This window comes from Lontra canadensis, unplaced genomic scaffold, assembly GCF_010015895.1.
Source record: "Lontra canadensis isolate GAN:19392208 unplaced genomic scaffold, GSC_riverotter_1.0 scaffold78, whole genome shotgun sequence".
In the NCBI taxonomy this organism is placed as follows: domain Eukaryota; kingdom Metazoa; phylum Chordata; class Mammalia; order Carnivora; family Mustelidae; genus Lontra; species Lontra canadensis.
The window spans coordinates 7400050-7406049 of NW_022631072.1; positions in this window are offsets into that span (position 1 = coordinate 7400050).

Here is a 6000-nt window from a genome sequence, read left to right on the forward strand (position 1 = left end):
GGATCGAGTCCCGCATTGGTCTCCCTGCTCCATGGGGAGTCTGCTCTCCCTCTGACTTTCTCCCCTCTCATGCTTTCTCTCTCTCTCTCTCTCTCTCAGATAAATAAATAAAATCTTTATTTATCTGAGAGAGAGAGAGAGAGAGAGAGTGTGTGTGTGTGTGCGTGCGTGCGCACAAGCGGGGGACAGGCAGAGGGAGGAGAAGACTCTTCGCTGAGCAGGGAGTCTGATGCGGGCTTGATCCTGGGACCCTGAGATCATGACCTGAGCTGTAGGCAGACATTTAACCGACTGTGCCACACAGGTAACCCACCTCTCTATTTTTTTTTTTAAAGATTTTATCTATTTGAGAGAAAAAGAGAGTGAGCATAAGCGGGGGGCGGGGCAGAGGGAGAAGCAGACACCCGGCTGAGTGGGGGGCCTGATGCTGGGCTCCATGTGGGACTCAATCTCGGGACCCTGGGATCATGACCTGAGCTGAAAGAGGATCCTTAACTGACTGAACCCCGAGGCGCCCCGTTGTTACCTCTATTAAAGCACGGAAACCAGTTATTGTTCACAGAGTTTTGCCTATTTAGTATAATATAAGGAAGGAAAACTCTTCCTGTATAGGCCTGTTGGGTTTAGGTTTCTCAAGCCCACCAGTGGCTATTTTGTCCCTTCTAAGAGACATCAGCGCTGAAAACCAAGTCCTCCAACTGTGGTGATTGTAAGGGGGTCAGATATTATTAAACATTAGTGATAATTTACCAAAATCCTTTCTTTCTGAAAATAAGTCATGCAGAACTGTTATTTATTTATGAGTTTAAGATAGAAGAAGAGATGAAAGTACTGCTCTAAACCAGACGGAGTGTGGGCAGATGCTGGCCAAGATTCCTTTCTATCCACAGCCCCTTGTCGGCTACGTACCCAGCCTCTGGGGCAAAGGCAGGCAATTGTGCTAAATCATGCAAAATGGAGTGGCAGTTTGGTGAGGCATGCAAAATGAATTGAAAGCAGAAAACTACTTATTTGTCAGTAGCAAGCCATCCCAGACACAAAGCCTGCAATGATAAAGAATAAGGATTAATTCTTAGGACATACTCTCCTGCTTCAAAAAACTTTTTGCAAGAAGCATAACACACATATTTCAGCTTTATACAATTTTCTAATTAGTATTAACTCATTAGCACAGCATGAGTGAGTTGGGAATTTTCAGCCCAACAAAAATGCAGTTGCAGGAGGATCTTTATAAGCCTCCTATAATCTCCCCAAAATGTCTGAGATTACCCTTTTCTTCACTTTGATTAGAAAACCAGGTTGCAAATCAGAACAGGGATAGAAAATTGACTTTGTCTCGCTTCTTCATTTTGTCACCTGCAACAAGTCAGTTAATCTGTTTGGATCTCAGTTTTGGTAGCATCACTATTACACGTTCACATCTGTAAAAAATGTCCGCACTACGTCCTTAGGTGGGAAAAGAAGCTATAAATGATTTATTTATGCATTAGGCAGTTTTGCTACAGAAACGATGGCCCCCGAATCTCAGTGGCTTAAAATAATAATTTATTCCTCTTTCATATATATGTTAATGACTACAGTAAGCTACATTTCAGCTCCTGTCTCTTCTTATTCTGGGACCCGGAACAAGACTGGGTCTGACTTATTTTGAATCTCCTACTTGTGGCAGAGGGAAAGAGAAAGCTCACAGAGATGCACAATGGTCCTAAAACTTCTGCTTGATTGGGGTGCATGTTATATCCACTCACAGGCCATTGGCCAAGGCAAGAAAATGTTGGGCATGATGAGGAGGTAGGGATAGTTAGGTTGCAAGTCATTTGGCAGCCATCTGATTGCCTATAGGAATCTCCTATAGTAAAGGGGAATAAATAGGAACAATAATACAATATAGAACCATATATTTATCTGTAAATATGGATATGCATAGAAAAAGTCTGCAAGTTATTCATTAAAATATTCTTAGGCCAGAAGAATTGAAAACATATGTTCACACAAGATCTTGTACATTCCGTGTCCATAGCGGCATTATTCATAATACCCCAAAGTGGAAACAATCCAAATATTCATCAAAAAATGACAAATGGGGTGAGAAAATGTAGTATATCCAGACAGTGGAATGCTGTTCAGGCATGAAAAAGAATGAAATACGGATACATGCTACAACGTTGGTGAACCTTGAAAACGTTATGTTAAGTGAAAGGCTCTAGTCACTAAAGACTGCGTGTTGTATGATTCCATTAAAAAGAGATGTCTAGAGTGTAGAGAAATCCATAGACAGAAAGCAGGTTAGTGGTTGCAGGGGCTGGGGGGACAGAGGATGGGAAGTGACTGCTGATAGGTAGGGGGTTTTCTTTGGCATAATGAGAAAGTTCTGGAACTAGATAGTACTGACGATTGCAGAACCTTGTGAATATACTAAAAACCTCTTAATAGTTCATTTTAAAAGGCTGAATATTATGGTGTGTAAACTATATTTCAGTTTAAGAAGATTCACAGAAATCGTTAGATGGTGAGATCATAAAGAATTTTCACTTCTTCATGCATTCATTCCTATATGGCCTAAATTTTTTATAATGTGAAAATATTATTTTTATATTCAGAGAAAAAGAATGAAGATACTCTAATTGAGGAAAACACAAAAATAGTTACACAAAATAAAGTTCTCTTGCATGCAATTCATGTTTCCTAATCTCAAGTACTTGCAAGTTTAAAATTTGAACCATCCTTGAGTTAAGCACTTAAATTCATCGCTTTTCTCTATAATTAACCTGGAGAGGTGTGATAGCAATGATGGAAATGTCTAAAATCAGGAAAAAGTGAAAATTGGATTAATAAGGGTTATTTGTGGTCAACGCCAATCTACCTCATAGAGACAAATGGTTTTCTAAAGGGTCAGAGTGGGTCAAGAACACAGTGATCTCCATATTCTTGCTTCTCTGCTGGAGACAAAAAAAAAAAAACAAAAAACCACAGCTTCATCTTTTGGTCCTACCAAATTTGGAAACATTACACATTTAATGAAGACTTTGGCCAATGATCCTATTTTACTCTTGAGTAGACATGAGAATGAATACCCTAGACAGGAAAAAAAAATTTTTTTTTTCAGGACAGAGATCTTGTGGTGAGGGGTGTCCAGAGAACTGAAGTGGGGACTCAGCTCAAAATGTCCAAGCAGACATCCAAGTGTGGGTTGTCTGCCAGCAGGGGAGTGTGAGAGAATGAGCCATGTCCAGTGCCCAGAGATTGAGATCAAGGTGAAGGCTGCAGAGGGGATTCAAGCATCTTGCCAACCCCCAACAGGAAATCCTTCCCAGGCCTAGAAAATGCCATTGACCCCCTTGCATCCTTGGTTGCCTGGAGAATCAGTGGCTGAGGTCCCTCCTGGAGTCCGTCTTTCTCGGTATTAAAGGAAGTCAGTGAACAATCATCAAAAAGCCACAAGAAGTCCAACAGCTCAGCAGGCATGAAATATATCCTCTTGAACAGGCAAGGCCTCTGCCCGCAAGAGATTTATAGTACAATACGGCAGACGAGAGAGGCCAACATGTAATCAGCAGAAAACTAGTACTCCGACGAGTTGTACTTATGTGTAGTGTGTAAGCACCTATTTCTAGAAAGCCCATGGCTTCGGTTCTTTACAAATAGCACACCGCAAACGTAATTTGCACAAACGTTGTTAGTCACAGCTTCGATCTGAAAGGTCAAAGGGAACTGACAAAACAAAACAAAACCAAACCCACAAACCCTGTGATTTAACAGAATTTTGTTAAATGTTCTTTGGCCAGGAGCAATCATAAACGATGCAGTGATGTAGCCTATTACTCATGATTTATAATATGAAAAAGGAAAGGGCAAAGAACTTGTTCGCCCTTAAAACTCTGGCCAGAAAATACAAGGTCTTGCTCTGCCCTTCCTAAAGCAATTTCCTGAAGAACAAAACCAAAGCTGCAAACAACGCTGCAGCTCAGGCCATTTTTACTGGCATTACCCATAATATTATGCTAATTCTGATCTGCAACGCAGATTACATTAGCAAGGTGTAACAAGAAGCAATCAATGTTTGTAAAGTATGTTTTCTCCTTAGCCCTGCGTGACACTGTGCCCCTGAGTTTGCCTAAAGCTCTGGGTCTAACGTTACAGATGGCAGCTAGAGACTTAATACGTGGCCTGATTGTCAAAGCTCTGCTAATAAGCCCTGACACTAGTCTGCACAGAACCTGTATCTTCTATTGTGTCCAAGGTACCGGTCTTTGGATTTTGATACTAACCTGGGAAAGGGTATCTATCATCCACAGCTGGGAGAGGACATGCTGATTTTATTTTATTATTTTTTTAATTTTTTTTTGACAGACAGAGATCACAAGCAGGCAGAGAGGCAGGCAGAGAGCGAGAGGAGAAAGCAGGCTCCCCGCCGAGCAGAGAGCCCGATGCGGGGCTCGATCCCAGGACCCTGGGATCATGACCTGAGCCAAAGGCAGAGGCTTAACCCACTGAGCCACCCAGGTGCCCCGGACATGCTGATTTTATTCAAGCACCTCGAACTGTGGCCAGCATATAGTAGGTTCTCAATAAATATGTATTTTTAAATGATGAATGAATGAATGAAATACTACTAGGGCACATTATATTAGAAGTCTCCAGAGAGAGAGAACCAATAGAATGTGTACACGTGTTGGGTATGTATATATGTATATATATATATAAAATATCTAAATATATATATTTATATTTAGATATATACAATATATTTATATAAATATAAAAAATATATATGAAATATATATATACGTGTTGGGCATATATATATCTATATATAATATCTAAATATATTTAGATATATAAATATATTTTAATATATTATATATGAATGCATAAATATAATATTTATGTATTATAATATTTATAATACATAAATATATATTTATTTATATTTATAAATATATAATGTATAAATATATAGTGTCTACTTAAATACATTTCGATATAGTATATACACACAGACACACATACCTATGTATACAAACACATGCAGCATATATATACGTATATATACATAACTCTAAAGAATTGGCTTACACGATTGTGAAGGCTGAGAGAAGTCCAGACCGGGAGAGCTGAGGTAGAGTTCCAATCCCAGTCTGAAGGCCTTGAGAAGCAGGAGAGCTGACGGTGTAAGTTCCATTCCAAGTCTGAGTCTGAAGGCAGAAGATCGATGCCTCAGCCCAAAGATGGTCAGACAGAGAGAGAAAATTTGTTCTTACTCAGGATTTTATTCTATTTAGGCCGTCAGTGGACTGGATGAGGCCCACCCACACGGAAGAAGGCCATCTGCTTTACCTCAGTCTACCCCTTCACATGTTAATCTCATCTGGAAACACTCTCATAGAAACACTAAAAAATAATTAAACACATATTTGGACACCCTGTGGATCAGCTGACACCTAAAATTAACCATCACACCCATATTCTCCGAATGCCCTGCCCACACCACCCCCATAGGGGGAAAGGTTGTGTGAATCAATCACCCTTCTCCTGACTTCGTTTGTAATGAATGACATGCATCTGTGAGGCTTAAAGTAAGCCTCACAGATGCGTTCCTTATGGCCACAGATCAGAATTTCCCGGGCATGAAGCTATTTGGCACAAAAGGAGTGACTTGGTGATTCTGATAACATTCAGCGTCTGCTGGATTCACTTGATCAGTTGCTACTCTGCTCCCTTCATCATCAGCCACCCTTTAATACATGGATAATCAGAACAACATCAGAGTGTGGGATGCTGGGACTCACACAGAGGACAGACAAGGTCTGGCGTCTGAGCAGGCAGGCTACATCAGAGAGCAGAGAGGCAGGGTGACCAGAAGGCCAGGGTTAACAGGCAGCACCTCAGCTAAGAGTTTTCAATTAGAATCACCTGAGAAGCTTCAGAAACTACCAATGCCTGAGCCTCTCTCCTAACCAATTAAATTAGAATCTCTTGGGAGGTGGGAAATGTTGGAGC